Source organism: Pantherophis guttatus, chromosome 2 (assembly GCF_059756535.1).
Source record: "Pantherophis guttatus breed Tessera chromosome 2, ASM5975653v1, whole genome shotgun sequence".
Taxonomy (NCBI): Eukaryota; Metazoa; Chordata; class Lepidosauria; order Squamata; family Colubridae; genus Pantherophis; species Pantherophis guttatus.
Window position 1 is genome coordinate 189,044,927 of NC_142064.1, and position 19,608 is coordinate 189,064,534.

The following is a 19,608-nucleotide window of genomic DNA, read 5'->3' on the forward strand; positions in this document are numbered from 1 at the left end:
CTTTGCTCTTTGATCCTCCCTGCAGAGAGCACACCATGAAGCATCTGTTAAGATGTTAATCCTATTTAAAACCAGCTTTTGAATAGTTTAAAAGAGGAAATGCCAGCTTCTTATTTCCCACTCAGCAGGGATGGGGGGGGGACCCTGTATTTTCCCCTTCTATATGTTACTGGCGTATAGATCCAGGGCCAATCATTAGGTTGTCAATACTCAAGTGTGTTCCAACAGCCAAAGGTGTATTTTTCAGGAATCGCTCCTTTGAAACTAAAACACCTAACATAGGTGGAATGGGAAATAGTTTTGAAATACCGTGACTCATATGAAGAGGAAACAGTGGATAAGAAGGCTGTGAATCACAGTAGTTGAGATAGGATGTCCTGAAGCATTGTTGCTAAATAAATCCTTCTTCAACCCCATTATTTTCTTTATAAACTAAACCAGTTTACTCAAGACAAAAGGAAAGTAAAGAGCCTACTTGTGGTTGGGTGGCTTTGTTTACGTTCAGACAGCTGCCTTTCTGTATCAGTTACCCTAAATATCACACCAGAAGTCAGGCAAATTAATTGACATGACACCACCGCACGTTTGCTCAGAAATAAATTCCACCACACTCATTCAGGCTGCTCCCAGGTACAAATGCCTAGGAAGGGCATCCACAAGTTTTAGACTTCAATAATCCAGATAGTCTTTTCCAACAAAGAAAAAGATAGAGATAAGCTTTAAAGTACAGGTAGTCCTAAACTTACAACAGTTCATTTAATCACCATTCAAAGTTACAAGGGCATTGAAAAAAGTGACTTATGACCATTTTTCACACTGTTGTAGCCTCCTCATGTTCACCTGATTTGGATGCTCGACAACTGATTCATATTTATGGCAGTGGCAGTGTCCCATGGTCAGCTTTTTTGACCTTCTGACAAGCAAAGTCAATGGGGAAGCCAGATTCATTTAACAACGGTGTTACTAACTTAACAACTGCAGTGTTTCACTTAACAACTGTGGCAAGAAAAGTTGTAAGATGGAGCAAATCTCACTTAACAAATTTCTCACTTAGCAGCATAAAGTCTGGGATCATTTGTGGTCATAAGTCAAGGACTACCTATACTAAGATATTCAGTCTTACATATGCCTGGATCTGATTTTTTATGGTAAGCAGAGTTAAACGATATAATTTAATGATTGTAGTAAATTATTAAATCAGGAAAGAGTGGTCTGCAGTCCACATGCATATGGGCTCTTGAACCATGACACATACACAAAGTGGCAGGCCAAGTAGAAAGGGAGGCTGATCCTTTTGCCTTGATATGTTCATTTCCTAGATAAATGAATTTCTGGTATGAGAGATTTAGATATGCGGCTTTACCTCTTCAGTCTGGAAAAAAGCAATAACATTTGATTGTAAAAAAATCATTTCCAGTAATCCTACCTGAACTTGCTTTCCTCTCATTCTTTCCCTCAGCCTGTTTAATTTCCGCTTACCTTGTCTCCTTTTATTTTCCTAATGGGCCCAGAGTGTATGCCTCTGTGAAGCAATCATATTGAATTACTTTTCCTGCATAGACTTTTCTGTTACAGATGCTTGACTTCATTGAATGATGCAATGTGCCACATAAGGACCAAAATAGCACCTTTTCTACTCATTAGCTGCACCAATTGCCATTTCAGGTCTCAGTATAGGCAAGTAAACTTCTCACGCCTATTTTCAAACAGAACACAAACCAAATAAAAGTGTGGGCCTGTATGTATGTAGATACAGAGAAACTTCTGATGGTCATGAGCAGAATCAATCAGAATAGAGCTAGATATCTTATAGTCCAACCTCCTGCTCAAGCAGGAGAACCTATACCATTTCAGATAGGTGGGTGTCCAGTCTGTTCTTTAAAACCTCCAGTGATGAAGCACCCACAACTGTTCCACTGGTTAATTGTTCTCACTGTCTCAATTTCTCTTTAACTCCAGAGTTTCCATCCATTGTTTCTTGTCTTGCTTTATGCTGTTTTGGAAAATAGGTTGACCCCCTCTTCTTTGTGGCAGCCCCTAAAATATTGCAATACTGCTATCATGTCACCCCTAGTTTTTTTCTCTCGACTAGCCTCAAACGAACAAATGAAGATATAAAATGAAGTTCCTATTTTTTTCAAAAAATTGAACAAATGTGTGTATTTTTTTCTTTAAGAGGGGCAGTTGGACACAACCCCCTCACCCTTTAATTTTATTGCTTTTATCCAAGGACCGGGTGTTAGCAGAAGCTGCTAATACCTCAAAGTAACACTTTGTGACAGGAAAGACATAAATTATCAATTAACACCCCCTGCCTAAAGCACAGCTGCTAGAAACAGCTGTGATAAAATGCAGGTTCCTCCTTTCCTAGTGAGGCAAAAGCAGGATCTGGTGTGAATATGCTCTTCGCTGCTGAAGGCAAGACCTGGGAGATGCTGTTATTTGATAACTTAAATACAACCAAAGATGTGACTAAGAAATAGAGGGGGAGGAATAAACAAAATGGAACCCGCAGAACCACTTTTCTCTCGCTAGATACTTCATTCCCACAAGGAGGGCCCTTTTCCAACAAACAGGACAGGAATGCTCAAGTGCAAAAACTCTCACTTGGGATTCGTGCATCTCAAACAGCCTTCTGGTGATGTGAACCTTGGGACTCAGGAAGAGCTCATGGAGAAAATTCAACCTCCTCTTATCTTGCTGGCCAGGAATGGGCCCAACCCCCTATTTGCAGCTCTGGAAATCCTCTTTATTCCTATTTTGAGGCAAGAAAGAAACGAAAAATGTGACAAATGTAAAGTAGGCCCTTAAAAAAGGAAATCTTTCAAGTTGAACTCAATTCCTGGTGATTCCATGCACATGTCCATATCGTTTTTTTAACAAATTTGGGCAAGGGAGTTTCTATGATCTTCTTCCATGGTGTTTATTGCACTTTGTAGCTTCTAGCCGTTTGCCCTAGTATTTTCTGATGTTTCCCATCTAGATCTTTCTCTGTTTAGATTTCTAGGTTAAAAACAAGTGAATATAAATGCTTTTCCCTAGCTCAGTGTTTCTCAAGCTTGGCCATTTTAAGATGTGTGGACTTCAACTTGCAGAATTCCATGACTAGCATGCTGGCTGGAGAATTCTTTGAGTTAAATTCCACATATCTTAAAATGGCCAAAGTTGAGAAACACTGTTGTAGCTTATTATGATTTATTGTTACTAAGCAATAGTACATTACACTTAATAGATAACCCAAAGGTGCTTCTTCAAAAGGTAGCTACCAATTGCCTTTTGAAGAAGTACCTTTGGAACAACCATGACCTGGATGATTGAGAATCTCCATAGACACTTAACAGATAAGTTACTACAATGTTACCGAAGTAAACTGCACATACACATACACATTAGGAAAAAAAGAGAAAGTCCAAGCTCTACTATCATTTGATCCCATCTACTTTGTGCCATGACTGCAATCAATGAGCCTTTCTCCGTAATCATTACATGCAACTCCCACCTCTTAAGGTATTTTAATATTAATGTGAACGGAGGATGTGCAAAAATGGAAATATGAATTTAGACCTACAATACCCCTTCTAGGGACTGAAGCCCTGGTGAGTTAGGGTTCCCATTTCCATCAGCTGGGAGCACATATATGCATCTGAAAAGAAATAACCAGGCACAATGGAAAACAAGATTTGCATGGATTCTACCAAAGCAATTCCAGCTTTGCTGATGGAGTTTTTAGAGTATCATATGAACATGGATAGAGATAATCCTGTAATTGGTGCACCCTTGGATTTTCAAAAAAACAGCTTTTTAAGTCAACTTTTTCATCTTTTTTCAGAGTAGTGTGGATTATTTTGTAGCAAAGAAGCACAAGGTCTGAAATATATCTGAATTAGTTTGAATATTTTTGAATATTTTTGAATATTCCTTCCAGAAAACTCAAGTTCATGTGTATGCAAGAAAGAAAAAGTGGAAAGGGAGCTGCAGTGACAAATCCATGAGCCATTTACAATCTTAAAACAATTGGACTACCATTTCGATTCATCCTCATATTGGTTACTCTAAGCAAATGTAGCTCCATGCAATTCCAAAAACTCTATTTGTTTGTTAGAATAGTTTGTGACTCCACACTCCTTTTCGTGTTAGAAAAAAACCAGTGTATAGTGCAAGCATTTTGCTGTCTCTCCATCGTAGTCTGGCATTCTGAAATTAAATACCTTAAACCCTTATTTAGAAAAAGCTTATTGCTGTGACTTGAATAATGTATACAAATGTGACCTCAGAAACAAAGGCTGGCATACTAAAATGCTTCCTCTTTATACCATGTTGAACTTTTAGGTTCAGGTAGTCTTCAGTTAGCTACATCCTTGTTTAATAACCATTCATAGTTAAAAATGGTGATGAAAAAGTAATGTTGCAACCAATCCCTGCATTTCCAATCTTTGCCAGGTCTGTAAAGCAAAGAAAATCTGAAGTAAAATCATAAGCACAGTCACATTCACTTAGTGATTGCTTCATTTAACGATCAAGTACAGGTTCCAACTGTGGTCCTAAAAAAGGAAAACCTGTATTCTTACACATACACACACACAAAGATGACATTGGAGAACTCAAGCTCAGTTTAATCCCCAGTGTCCAGTTTCAATGTGTAGGTAACCCTTTTGAATAGCAATCAATAAATGATGTAAACCCAAACATGTACTCTAAAGTCTGGGTTTATATCCTGATTAGCTTTTTGTGAGAACAACGCCTAAAATAGTTTGCACATGTTATGTTTGAAGGCGCCTAAAGCAGTAACCCTTGATGGTGCACGAGATCTTTCCTGGGAATCCTTTGAATATCAGAAGAAGGATCATCCTGTGGTGTTGATCTATAGTCAGGGCCAGATTTAGATGAAAAGAGGCCCTAGGCTATTCCACTTATGAGGCCCTTTCACCTATAGTGAAAGTGTAATTTTAATTTTGTTAACAATTTGAATGTAGGCCCCTCTTGATCTTGAGGCCCTAGGCTGAAGCCTAGTTAGCCTATAGGAAAATCCGGCCCTGTCTATAGTCCCCAGCATATCTCACTATTTGCCATGCTCAGTGGGATTATAGGCCTTGTAGTTCAGCAACATCTGGAAGATTATACAATCCCTACCTTTATTGCATATAAAACCATGCTCCCTCCGTGAGGAAAGAAACTGGAGTGGAAATAAATTTGTTTCCAGTTTGCATTATGGAGCTGTATCTTCACAAAAGTAAATCCTATTGGGTCTACAGCAGGGGTGTCAAACTGGCGGCCCACAGACCGGATGCGTCACACGCAGGCCAGCCCACCCCAGCTCCGCGAAGGCAAAAAATGTCGCAATACATCACCTGACATCAACGTGACGCAACGAGTTTGACACCCGTGGTCAATTGGAATTGACTTCCAGTATCAGGAGGAATAGAATTGCTGCCTTAAATTCCTAAGCGTATTTTATAAATTATAGCCCTTCCATCTGCTTGGATTTGCAACATGAAACACTGCAATCTCCTAAAAGTTTTGGATCAAAATATAGAGATAAAGAAAAAAAATACTTTCAATAATAGACATTTACCTTTCAAGGGGAAGGGTTGAAAATGTCCTAAAAATCACACCCAGACCCTAAAATTTTAAAGACTTACATGTTATCTGCAACTAAAAAAACTAGAAAACATATTGGGGAAAGGAGTTAACTCTGACAAATTAAGCTATCTCTGGGACCCCCAAAATAGCATTTTGCTACTACATTTGGGTGGGTGGGTGTGTGTTTTAAAAAACACCAATCTCAATGACTGAATAAATCAAGATAAGTATGGAAGTTATCTTGGAGTTGCATATCAGTTATTTTGAGAAGGGAGGTATCCAACTACTACAGGGATACATCCATAACCAATTAACAGATTGTCACCCTTTAATCCTATGTTGCAATTCAATTTCCTGCCTATGATTTAGCATCACTGTTAGGCTGAGAAGTCAAACCTGCAATCCCTTCTTCAAATGTAGGAATTATCTCCAAAATATAAGCAGGGCCAAGCTTGGTAATTACTTGGATAGAGTAGCATCAGGAAATGCCAGAATTGGAGACTCGGCTGCGATTTTGAAAAAACACCAATCTGGAAGAAATCAGTGGCAAAGTACTCCCATACTATTACTAGAAAAACTATAGAAACATATCCCTGAAGTAACCCAGAATCAAGGCTTGAAGGAGACCACGTTAGATGTACCCCACAGCTATAATCCCAGAATACATTTGCAGGCATAAAAGAATTTATAGGCAATCCTGTGCCTACTTATTCAGAAGTCGTACTGCATTCAGTGGGACTTATTTCTAGTAAGATATACATAGTTGTGTATGCCTTGATTTTGAGTAAATATGCATGGGACTGGACAGCAAACTGTCTTCCATTCAGCAATATAAACATGCTTTTATGGAAGCCAACATTATTTTTTTTATATAAAAAAAAAAGCTAATTCTGCCAACTGCCAGCAGTTCGATCCTGACCAGCTCAAGGTTGATTCAGCCTTCTATCCCTCCGAGGTTGGTAAAATGAGGATCCAAATTGTTGGGGGCAATATGCTGACTGTGTTAACCACTTAGGGCTGTAAAGTACTATGAAGCAGTATATAAGTCCAAGTCAGTGGTGAAATCCAATTTTTTTTACTACCAGGTTTGTGGGCGTGGCTTGGTGGGCATGATATGGCTTGGTGGGTGTGGCTTGGTAGGCGTGGCAGGGGAAGGATACTGCAAAATCCCCATTTCCACCCCACTCTGGGGCCAGTCAGAGATGGTATTTGCCAGTTCTCTGAACTACTCAAAATTTCCGCTACCGGTTCTCCGAACTGCTCAAAATTTCCGCTACCAGTTCTCTGAACTGCTCAAAATTTCCACTACCGGTTCTCCAGAACCTGTCAGAACCTGCTGGATTTCACCCCTGGTCCAAGTGCTATTGCTATCAGTCAGGCTTGTATACCTCTATGTGGGCAAGTGAATACAAAGGGCTTTTCATGATTCCTCTCTGGCTTAAATTATTTGAACTACATAACAAGGACATCTGTTGTCCATCTGCAGGACCGTAAGATCATATTTGGTATTTGCCATCTTTTTTATTCAAAACAATCATAATATATACATAAATCACAAATTCCAACAAGTAACAAAATCAGTCAGTTGCGTTCGGCACTAATCATTGCAAATACTTCTCCAAGAATCCATTGGTATTAAATCCTATGGTCAAGACTGAGTCCAATAATAGATTAAATATCCAGTTCCTCTAAATATTTTATTTTTTTGGATTTTTTCCCCTTGTTTTGGCAGTTATCTTGTTTCCTTGACTTTATGTAGCAGATTTTCCTTCCCTATTTATCAACAGGCATCCAAAGCTATTTTCTATGCTTGTCAGAAATAAATCAGCCAATACGACTTATTCTCAATCTGTTCTACAGGCTTCTTCCTAATAGCATAAACAGAACTTATTTTTATTTCCCACACAAAATCGGTGGGGATATTGCGGTATTAGGCTTGTTTTTGTTTTTCTGTTAATTTTAATAATTGAGTAATTTGTTAATCTCAAATTATTCAATAATGACTCAGATGCTCTAGTATTAACACTAGCACTGATGTCTAGCACTGATTATGTTACCTAGTTTGGGTAATAAAACATCTGCAGAAAACAACCAAGCTGAGAGAGCACCAAAGACCCCTCAAATACTGGTATTCTGTTATATGATGAATCCAAACCCATTATCTGTTTAGATACATGGAATCAAGGGGAGTGCACATTATGAGTGAAAAAATCTTTGCGGCTGTAGATTAATCAAGGTTGCTGCTTTAAAAATAAAAAGAGAGCCATCATCTCTTGATATATCAGCCCTGGCACACTAGTTAGAAAGTGGCACTTAACAGGGTTCTCTAACTGAATTATTGGGAAGATTCGCTGGATTTCAGGGATTTCCTGCAGGACCAACTCTGTTATTCTGTGAGATCTCAACTACAAAAAGAAAAAAGAAAAAAGAAAAAAAAGGTTAAAGCTAATGGATTCCTTCCTTCCCTGCAGAGAGAAACTCGCATAGGGAACGCGCCCTCTGCCTCCATCCACCAAGTGCGTTGTGACGGATCTTTAAAAGGGGTCGTAGGACGGTCGCCTTAACCTACGACAGCCAGAAATCGAGAGTCTGGAAACAGCTTCACCAACTACCAAACTTCATGAATTTATACTTTTTTAAAAAAAAAAAAAATGTGCTATTTTACAGTAGTCGGGAAAGGTGCTACCCGTTTGCTTACAAAAAGTAAAGGGGCCCGCAACACCCATGAAAAAAAGGAGGGTGGGGGGCACGGATCTGGACTTGGGGGTTCAACAAACAGCGGAGAAGCGAGCGCGGAGCTGCCCAGGCGCAAGAAAGCCACCGGCTCAGCGAAATTCCCTGGGCTGAACCCGGCGCAGGCGCAGACGCTCCAGGGCTGCGGGGGTGGCAGAGGCGGAAGCGAAGGAGGCAGACGGTTGGGATGTTTAGAGGAAATTGACACTCATTTCCTCTCTGTGGTTTGGTTACAAATCAACAACATCCTGTTCTTTTGTGAGGCTCGGCGGCGTCTGCCAGGCGGATGGCTGCAGTCCCTTAAAGCTGCAGAAGCAGCAGCAGCGGCAGCGCTGAAGCTGGCTGGGCTGGGTGGAGGAGGGGCGGCGAAGGCACCCCCCCCCCCGGAGCCCGCGCGCGGGGCTTTTCCCTATGCACCGGTTGACAGATCGAGAACTGGGATCCAAAGATCTAGTTAGGAAAGGGAGCGACCCGCTCTCCCCTTGGCTCCTTCGGGGTGCACGCCCGAGCCGTATGGCGGAGCTGCAGCTCTTTCGCACCCTTTTAAGCTGGCGGCGGCTTTCCACCGCTTTTTGCTTTTTACGTTGGCTTTACTTCTCTGAGTAAGCATCTCCCGAGCAACCCTGCGTAAGGACGGGCTTGCTTCGGGAGCAAGGACAATATTGACAAGGAGGGAAACTCCGCTGGGTTGAAGGGAGTTTATTATCCCGGGTAAAGAGATGAAGATGGCTTTCCGGGAAAGCGGTGGGCGCTGATCCCATTCCCCTACTCCGCCAGGCAACAGCGAAGCGATGTTGAATAAACGGGGCTGTAAGAAGTGTAAAATCCTAGTGGCGGGTCAGCTCCAAACTGGGTGCAGGACAACTAACTCGGCGGCGATAAGTTTTTATTCTCCTTACAGCCCCCATTTAGCATTCAGAAATAAACTCATCTGTTAAACGGCGCTTGTTCGTAACACGTTTTGTATTTTTAAGATTAGAGTGATTAAATCGGGTTGAAATCCATGTCTGGTTTGGGTCGTTTTTTGGGTTTTTTTTTTTTAGTAAACCTGCCTATAATCCAGTTAGGGCCACTTGAAAAAACGGCTATTATTTAGAAATTCCTTATCTGGCTTTGAATTCTAATGGCATGGTCTGCATCAATAAAGATTATTCAGCAAAAATAACAACAAATACTAGCTGTAGATTAAAATAGAAGGAGCTTTCCCCAAAATGGCCAATGAATGGCCTGTTTAATGGTCCTGAAATTCTGGGAAAAAAGAAAACATGAAAAAACAAGAACAAAGCAAGGGATAGCAAAGCTAGAGACTGAGGTGATGTTACAATATGTCAATCAGAAATACAATACAACAGAATATTAAATCCAGCACCTATAGCTTTTTGGGACCCTGATCAGAAACCTTTGCTACAGCAACATTTAGAAGCAGGAGTTAGGACCCATTTTAAAATCCTAATTTCAAATAAAGGGTGTGTGTGTGTAGATAGATGCTGAAGATATTTCAGTCTGAAGTCCTGCATTAAATAAGCGGCTGGAATGGATAACTGAAATTATCCCTTCCAGCTTTACAATTTTTTTTTTTACTTCACAGTTTCAGAGCATGAAAAAGCTGTGCTATATAAACACATGCACACAGAACAAATTTTAATGCTAGTTTTCTAATTGCAGACTTAATTGTTTTCTAGTTTCTGGGTTAATGTTGGTCCCCCATTTGCCAATCTTTTGTGGAACTAACTTCCAAATAAATGCTATCTGAATTGCAGTTTTATTGCCCAGTCCTAATCATGTTTACTTAGAAATAAAATGCCTGTTGTTTCCCATTTTACTCTCAGCTTTATTTTACAATATTGAATCTAAAACAGACAGGAAGGAAATATTAAAACTTTTTATGGCAGTGTTGTTGTTGTTTTTTTTAAAAAAAAGCTTTTAATATTTTTGGACTTCTCTATATCCACTTGGCTAATTGTATACCACAGACGAATATTTCTGATAAAAGCTTAAAGGATAAATTCTAAGTTAAAATGTACTGAGTTCTTTCCAGAATTTGGTTTGTAGTGAAATGGATTCCACTTCCACATTTCTTAATTATAGGAACCAGGGAAAACATGGGAGATCAAAAAGAACGCAACTCAGCAGGCCTGGGAAACTGAAGAACGAGAGTCCAAGGGAAATACAAGTAGCAGACTAAACTTTTCCATCTCATGTAATTCTAGCATTGTACTTGGCCCAATGAAACTAAATGGCAGTGGAATCTTAGGCAAAATGCCCTCCTGGAATACTGCATTTATAGAATTGCCATCCTACAGTATGGAGATGACAGCTAACTCTCTTTAAAAGAAAGGAATACTTTTTTGGGAGGAACAGCTATCAATGGCTCCTAGACTTCAAGCTTAATGGGATTTGAGGCTCAGAAGTAGAATCAGGCCAGTTTCTGAAAAGCAATTGTCTGACTCATCTTTCCAGAAACTCGGGAGTGAGAAATAGAACTCCTCTCAGGCTATAAGACTCTATTTTTTAAAATATTCAGCATTTATATTTATATCTCAGCCATAAATAGCACCTAGTATATTTATTTTTAACCTGTAGGAGTTGGAAGTGCTGAGTTTCTGGCTTGCTTAAGGTGGTTGGAAATTATGGGATCTGTAATATTGTAATAGATGCTGTAGCTGTAATCTATGAGCAGCTCTTGAGGAAAGACTCATCCAACCACTTTCTATACAGCAATAACTCTTAAGACAATACCTCTAAACCAGAGGTATCAAACTCAAGGGCACCAAATCTGGCCCGTGTGTACTTAGATCTGACCCGTGGGGCTGTCCTGGAAATGGCAAAGGACTGGCCTGCGGTGCTTCTGCCAGCGAGAATGGGCTCCCGAGTTCTGTTTTCAGCTGCCACAGCATGCAACCCTCTGTCAGTGAAAACGGAGCTCCATTTTCACTGGCAGAGGGTTGCCGGAGGCCATGGCAGCTGAAAATGGAGCTCGGAGGCCCGTTTTCGCTGGCAGAGTGCTTGGGCCACCACAGTTGCCCCCGACATGAGTGATGTCAAGCTGGCCACGCCCACCCTGGTCATGCGCCCTCCCCCCCGCTCTCCCCGATGTCAAACACAACCCTGATGCGGCCCTCAATGAAATTGAGTTTGACACCGCTGCTCTAAACCTTATGAAAATTCACAGTAACCTGGAAAATATTTCAGAAATCTGTTTCTAGGGTCTTGCAGTCAAGAGTTAGTAGAAAATCCTGCTAAAGTATTAAAGTAACAATTCTTAAGAGATTCCCATTCTCTAATCAAGTAATAGATTATTAAACACCAGTTCAAAATAATATACAAAGTCCTGACTCTGTTGTTTCTCTCTCGAGGGGATATTTTAATCATTATGGAAAGGTGAGCTACAGTATTTCTACTACCTGATCTATTGTATTTGCAAAGGATACAGTGGCTAGGATCTAAGAAATCCAGTACAGCCATACTGTAATCGTGCACTGCTCTGAAAGCTTGTTTTCAAAGAGCAGCTTTCTATTGTAGATGCATGCTTCTGAAATTAAAAGACTTCCAAAAGCAATTTGCTATGTGACTTGAAAGCATACTTTCATGGGGGAAAAAAAACCCTGAAGAAAAAAATTCCTCCAAGTGTCCAAAACTCTATTGCTAAAGTAGTTATTTAAATGTCGTTAGTATAGCACCTTAAATACTAACAAGAGTCGATATCACTATCCCTCTAACTGAAGGCTGCTATGCAAAGTTAGCTACAGCTTCTCTCACTGATTTAAATATGTTTATTTCAAAAAATATAATTAATGAGGTTAAACCTCCCCTGAATCTGCATCGGAAGATGGAAGTGCCATTTACGACCCCCATCCTTTTCACCCGAGGCAATATGTTATCCTCATCTTTGCTGTTTTGGTCTGCTTAGATCCCAATTGCAGTAATTAAATGACGTCTCCTCCAGATTTAATACTAGCACATCCGGGATGTATTTGTTTACAGTACAGTCATTTCTTCTCTCTGTCTCTTTGCTATGCTTTGGGCATTCACCATAAATATCAAAGTTATTGCTGATTTCTCTAGAGAAAAGTACAACATTGATAATCATAGGGGAAGAAGAAAAAAGATATCAGTGGCTTGTTGGACCTGATCCTATGATGATATTATTTCTAATCTGCCAACTAGCTGAAGGGGCTGCATTCCAAACAGATTTGAAAGGCACTTACAACCCAAAGACAGGCTTTAGAAAACGGAAGAAAAATAGTAAAATAATAAAATGCTTATGAAAAATATGAAACATTATTCCACTGTGGAATGGGCACTGAAAAAATAAACAACAGAAATGCCAAGAAGAGGGGGAGACTTCAATCAGCCCTAAGGAAATAATTTACCAGGGGCATCCCCGGTGCTACAATCCATAAGTAAGGGCCCAACAATGACTGAGGACTTTGAAAGATGACCATAGACCCAGGGAGGAGGTTTCCGAAGATATCACCAGAATAAGGCATATCTGTGCCTAGCTACAGTGTAAACACCCTGAATCCAGTAAGGCCTAGTTCCAGGTGAGCACAGGAAGGAGCTACTAGAGTTGGCAGACACCTACACGGTACATTCCTAGTATCTAGTTTTGCAGCTACAGCCATAAATCAGCAGTTGAAGAGTCCCACAAGAGGAAGCACTTCAGTCAGCAGAAACACCCCAGTAGATTTATCTCTGATTTGAAAAGGTTCCTGTTTCTCATTTTTAAAAAAGGGCAAGTATATTAGCCACTCGCAAAAAAAGCAGCAAAGAGTTTTATGGTATCTTGAAAATTAATATATTGTATTATTATGATGTCAGCTGTCATGGGCTAAACTAAGATTGCTGCTGCAGACAAACAGGTTTTTCTCCGTCAGCTTTTTTTAAACAAAAATAAATAAATAAATGAATGTGCTCACCTGGTTTTCTGGATTCTCTTAGCTTCTCCCTTTCTTAATTTTGTCAATTCATTGTAAATTGTCTCAAGCATTCAACAGAAGGGTGGACAATTCAGAAATCTGTAAGAAAAATATTTGGCAGTAACATACAACGTTTTACCTCTTGTTTTAAAAAAAACATATTTTCTGCTACTGGTAAGTCCAGAGAAAGTAGTCAGCTGACTACCATAGGATTCATAGAGTTAAGAACTCAAGGAAGAGAACTGATTAGTTCCAGATTAAGTTTTGGCAAATAAGTATCTTGCCCATGCTATAAAATGCTATTCAGTCCATGGACCACCTAAGTTGGTATGCATTCATTTTGGATCATATATAACCCAGTTTGATCTACTCCAGATAATGAAATGGAAGATGGATCTACTCTAGAAAGTGCCATGGACTATGTAGACATTCTCTTTAGCATAGAAATTACTTGTCTATGGAGATTCTCAGTCATCCAGGTCATTGTTGTCGCAAAGTTGTTTTTTTCAAGAGGCAACTGGACTTTCTTTGAAGACATTTCGCTTCTCATCCAAGAGAACTGAAGAAGCTTCTTGGATGAGAAGCAAAACGACTTCAGAGAAAAACCAGAAAGTCCAGTTGCCTCTTGAAAAAAAGCACCTTTGAGACATAGAAGCTGTACCAATATACTGCATTTTTCTATGCTTGTATTTGTCTGTTTCCACCACATTCAACCTAACTAATTGAAGCAATAAAGATTTAAAATCCTTTTGGTTAAGGAGCTCACTGAATGATTTTGAGATTATCATGTTCTCCTGGCATAGCCTATTTCACCAGTTAGGTGCTATGACAACAAAATATGAAAAGATCATTCCCTGAGCCATATTAAGAATGCTGAAATATAAAATTAATTAATTAATAAGATTGAACCCATGACAGGAGCATCATTTGGCTTCTATTCAAGTTAGATGCATAGTCAGGAGACATATAGGAAGCAGTCAAAAATAACTCGCTATGAATTTTTCTTGGAGAAAGGCTTTTGATTCTTTAGAATGAAGTACTGAATAAAAGAAATAACATGGTATATTGTGGGAACTAGGTAGGTTCTCAGAAAACAGAATGAGAAATACTTATCATAGACTCAGTTTCAACTACAGATTATAATGGCTAAGCCCCAGTTCAATTTCTGGACCATTGAGACTCATTATTATTATAATCAAGCAATAAAATGCCACTACCTTATCTCACCAGCTGCAATGCATGATGTCAACTGCTCATTCAAAAATCAGGATGCTTTCCTCCAGTCCACAGAGCAAAAATAAAATTATTGATTTACTAGAATGAACTAATGATACATCTGTTTATAGATAAAGATGACTCTGGCTTTGTCTGCAAATCATTTATTTTGTAAGCCATACTCTGCACTCTATTTTCACTCAGATCAAAAAGGATACATTTGATCTGCTGAACTGTGAAATCCTGTCCAGGAAATGTCCATTTACCTATAAAGCATTGATTTAATCATTGGCTCCAGTACAAATCAGCTTGGAAAATATTCCAAACTAACTATCACTGTCTGCTAAATATGAGTTTTAGTTGTGGTCCTTGTCATGTGTTCAGCTAAAGAAAATAATTTCTTCTCCTGATTAGAAAGAGAGATGGTAGCTACAAATGATATGACAATAATACCCAGGAAGGCACCAGCTCCACCCATCGAAAGCTACCCATATACATTCTGGTTATCAACTGTGTCGCTCAGTACATTTGCCAGTTTGATTACACAAAAGTAAAAACAGTGAATTCAGATAATTAGAAAACAATAAGCAGGTGATTTAATTAAATCATTCAGAATCTGAATTTCCCTGATAGAGAATTGAATTGGTAAAGATAATTCAATGCAATAACTGCTATAATTTCTCAATGGGACATATTGACTTGCAACCTTGCTTAAATTTTCATCAGACCCACAAGAAGTCTTTACAGACAAGAAAGTATGGAAAATAAGATATGATGGGGAGGAAATGTCATTCATTCAGTTCCTGGATTCAGAGTGCTCAAATATCCTCATAGCATACAGCCCCTTAGGTCATGAGCTCCTGGGCATAATGCCAAAGGCCTTTAGGCACAAACCATGGGGGAGAAATCATCTTGGACTCAACCACAGCAAGGAAAAAGGGATCTAGGTTTTTTTGTCTCCCTAGTTCTGGTTAATATCATCTTTAACTCTTGCTGTGGTTGCACACTCCCTGAGAGAGCTTGTGTGCAATTTGAGGTCCTCAAGGAGCAGGTAACAGCTATTGCTGGGGAGTGGGGAGGAGTTGCATAGATATATCTTGTGTGCCCGTTATGTCCATTCCTAGATTGGGAAACCTAGTTCACAGTCATCCACGACCTGGTAATTTCTCATCTGGATGATTACAATGTGCTCTACAACGGGACTTCCCTTGAGTCCATCGAGAAATTACAGCTGGTTCAGAATGTGGCAGCCTGTACAATTCTGGGCTGTTTGTCCATGCTGTGTGAGATACACTGACTTCCAATTTCTTTCTAGGTGCGATTCAAGACACTTTCTGTCAGGCACAGATAACCAGTAGCATTAATTGAGTTCAAAGCACAGAAGAGTTTCTTATTGCTACCTATACACAAGCATCTAGTCAACTAATGGTCAAAATTAAATTTGTGCTAGATAAGGGTCAATGGAATTCACAAGGTGCTGGGCTTGGCTATGTAACCTCCACCCACCCCCAAATAAGAATCAGTCATGAGTAATTCATAGAGGATATAAGTACCAGGTATTAATGAGGCAGGAGGAAAAGCCAGAGGTTTCATCTACGTACATGACAGTATTTGTTCCACTCTTTAGTTTTAACCCAAATTTGGGAAATTGAAATAAATGTCACCTCCTGAAGCCAAAAAAAGTTAGGTTCACAGATGACCACAGATGAAAGAGAAAACAATTTCATTGTTAGCACTAGTTTTTATTACTTGGCCTTGACAGTGAAGAAATGTAAGACAATATGTATCTCATACATATTTTCATCCGCAGTCTGAATCCTCCATCTTTTATGTTACCTTAACTTAGGATAAATCATATCTGGATGGCTAGAAAGAGTCAAAGGGGAGGGAGAAATGTTATTTTAGACTTCTCTCCTTTGCTCTACAAATAAGGATTTGGGAATACAGCCTGCCTTGACTGAACTTCAGCATTGTTGAAACATCTGGCCAGATTGTTGAATTATACACATTGCTGAGGTTACCTTAAATGCATGTTTCCAGAATTAGGGAAGAAATGGATTTTTATAGTCCATACTCAATATAGCTGAAACTACTGTCTACCTAGTCAGATTATTGGCTCTACGGGTCAAGGACATGTTTTTCTTCAGAAGTTGAATTGAAGACATAGATCATGGACCTGCACGTTAGGCCAGAGAATGGGAACTCCAGATGTTGTAGCCTCACTTGCACATTTTCATCTGGTGCCCTTTTTGATCTTTTATGAAGAGAATGTCACATCCTATGCTGAACCCTATCCCTTCTACCCACCTTGGATTTGCAAAGTTGGCAAACAATTAAGCTGGGATTCAACCTCCCAATTTAAGGGGCAAAAGAAGGTAGCCTGCTGAGATAGCACTATCTATCATGCTGAAAGAGGAAGGATATTGCTATGTTGTTCTTTTTCAGGTTTTATTTTAAGTTCTTGAGGCTGATTCATAAATTTCAGCAATTCAATTGATGGGATTACTACCTTTTCTAGCAAGAAGCTGCTGCATACCTAAAACTGATTCAGGAAAGCAATGACAACACCAACTGTTTTCCTTCCCAAATATCACATTTGAAGCTAATGAAGGTGCAACAGATTATTATTTGAGGGGTCCTTGGTGTTCTCTGAGCTTGCTTGTTTTCTTGCAGATGTTTCATTACCCAAAGCAGGTAACATCATCTAGCACTGGTGATGTTACCTAGTTTGGGTAATGAAACATCTGCAAGCTCAGAGAGCACCAAGGACCCCTCAGGTGAACCTTGAGCTACAAATATTCTCCTTTATTAGATTATTATTTTACTTCAGGTGATTTGACTGTATAAAATATGATAGCCTTGAGAAGCTGAAGGGTTAACACTGTGTATCATCCAACTACTTTAACCTTCTTTGCTAAAAGAAGGACTATGGGTGACATGATAGCAGTGTTCCAATATTTGAGGGGGCTGCCACAAAAAAGAGGGGGGGGGGCAACTATTCTCCAATGCACCAGAAAGCAAGACAAAAAGCAATGAATGGAAATTAATCAAGGAGAAAAGTAACCTAGAATTAAGGAGAAATTTTCTAACAGTGAGAGCAATTCATCAGTGGAACAGATTTTCTTCAGAAGTTGAGTGCTCCCATCACTGTAGGCTCTTATGAAGAGATTGGACAGACACTTGTCTGGAATGGTATAGAGTCTGCTGCTTGAGCGGTAGTTGGACTAGAAGACCTTCAAGTTCCCTTCCAGCTCTGTACAGTATTCTGTTCTTTAGCACCCACTCCCTAAGAGGCACTCACATTGCCCATGGATATAGCCAGCTCTGCAAGAAAACGATACCTCCTTTTTTTTTTTTTTTTGCATAGCTGTTCTTAAGCTTCTCAGGAGATATTTATTGTGTGATTTAGTTTTCTGTTCTAGAAATTCAAGCAATTCTAATGTTATCAGTAAGTCTTTGAAAATAATGTTTTGGAGTAGAGATGAAGTTGATGTGAATTTTAAAAAAATTACAAAGTGTATACTCAGGTTTTGTTTTGTTTTTTTCTTTCCTGAACTTTCACGTGAAAAAGGTCTCCGTAAGCTGAGAAGGAAGCAATTCCCTTTTGCATTCCTTAACTTATACAAACATACAGGCATTAGCTATCAGTTAACAAAATGGTTACTATTCCATGAGGTAAACTCTAATGTGTTATACCTTTTAATAAAATGTGTTAATTTGAAAAAGTGCTACCAGGATCCATCTGATTCTATTCAATATCTTTTATATATTAAATAGTAATTTGTATTTCTACGTCATTTTAAATATTCAAGGGGCCATTTTCAATTTATTCTACAATCCAGAATAATACGAAGTCTTCATGGGGGGAAAAATGTTTCTGAATCTCCCTTCGTGTTTACTTCCTCTATTAAAGTGAACGAGAGGCACTTGCAATTAATATTTAACAAGGTTACAGGAACAGTCGAACGTTATGAGATTATTGAACACATCAACAAGTTAAGTCTTCAGAAATTCTCATTCACTGTTTCTTGAATCATGTCTGAATGTAAATTTAATTATATTCCAATTTCCTGGAAATTTTCTTGGCACTTTAGAGAGGTGTATTTCTGAGTCAATACTAAGATGAAAATTTGACTTGAACGGGAGGTTCCATTCCTACATAGAAGGCTATGCTGCCGTAAATCCCAGTGCTCTTTACAAGGATCAAAGGCACTATAAATTTCTTGCCCATTGGGGCAAGAAAGAGTTCCACATAGAAAATATACTGACTAGAATTGCAATGAATTCAGTTAAAAAAGGATCATATAACTTATATCTAATTTACAACGCAAGTGTTTAGCTAGAAAAATATATTCAAGGCTTTTACTGACGATTACCCTGCTTCCTTTATAGAACTGTAGAGGCAATGTAATAATTTTATCTTCCATTCTTCCCTCCTACTGTTTTTTTTTTTTCATATTTTATTTTTAATACCAAATACCTATTAACATTTACCAAACATCGCTATTACCAAATATGGTTATACAGAGACAAGAGTAGCAATGCCCTGTCTTTTGATTGACAGCACAAAGAGCCCCTTTAGCTGGGAACATTTACTGAAATAAAGAGATCTTCCATTTCTTTCTATTTCCCATGATTCACACAAAATGGAGAAATATCAGACTGTAGGTGGTCTGAAAATATTCTTTGAGCCTTTCCACTGAGTGAAAGTAACAGCTACATTTCATTTTACCAGAACACCCATAAAGGTGTTGCCATAGATTTGGATTGCATTACTTGGATAAACTGTTTTGCTTAAGACTCATCTGCATTTCTGCCCTATTCTGCCCTTCTCCCCATTTCAGGTTTATTTTACTGCTTCTAAAGTTCAGTGATGGTGGATGAGACCAAATGTGATGGACTAACAGCTTCCATTACCCACCCCCCTCGGCTTGGGGGTGGAGATCATTATAGTCCTACACAACTGGAGGTCACTGAATTTGAAGATGTCAGCTCACATGGTTTTGCCCAGCTTTTCTGGATGATCCAGGTTCTGCTCTTGCTTGGGAAGATATTCTGGAAAATCAAATGCTCCACGTTAAACTTACAATAACAGTAACACCTTGGAGGTCAACTAGTCCAACCCTCTGCTCATTCAGGAGACCTGTACTAGGGATTCGAA

General features: G+C 39.2%; 1 long non-coding RNA gene across 4 annotated transcripts in view; it reads right to left on the reverse strand.

Moving 5' to 3' along the window:
- Positions 1–19,608, reverse strand: part of LOC117656711 (uncharacterized) — a 46,815-nt gene that overhangs the window by 25,040 nt on the left and 2,167 nt on the right. For 3 of the 4 annotated variants that reach the window (XR_015732562.1, XR_004588996.3, XR_015732564.1), the window contains exon 2: positions 13,233–13,331. This is a non-coding gene — a long non-coding RNA (uncharacterized LOC117656711). Of the gene's footprint in view, positions 1–2,607; positions 2,756–13,232; positions 13,332–19,608 lie in introns of all 4 variants that reach the window. The other variant, XR_015732563.1, reaches the window with a different exon arrangement.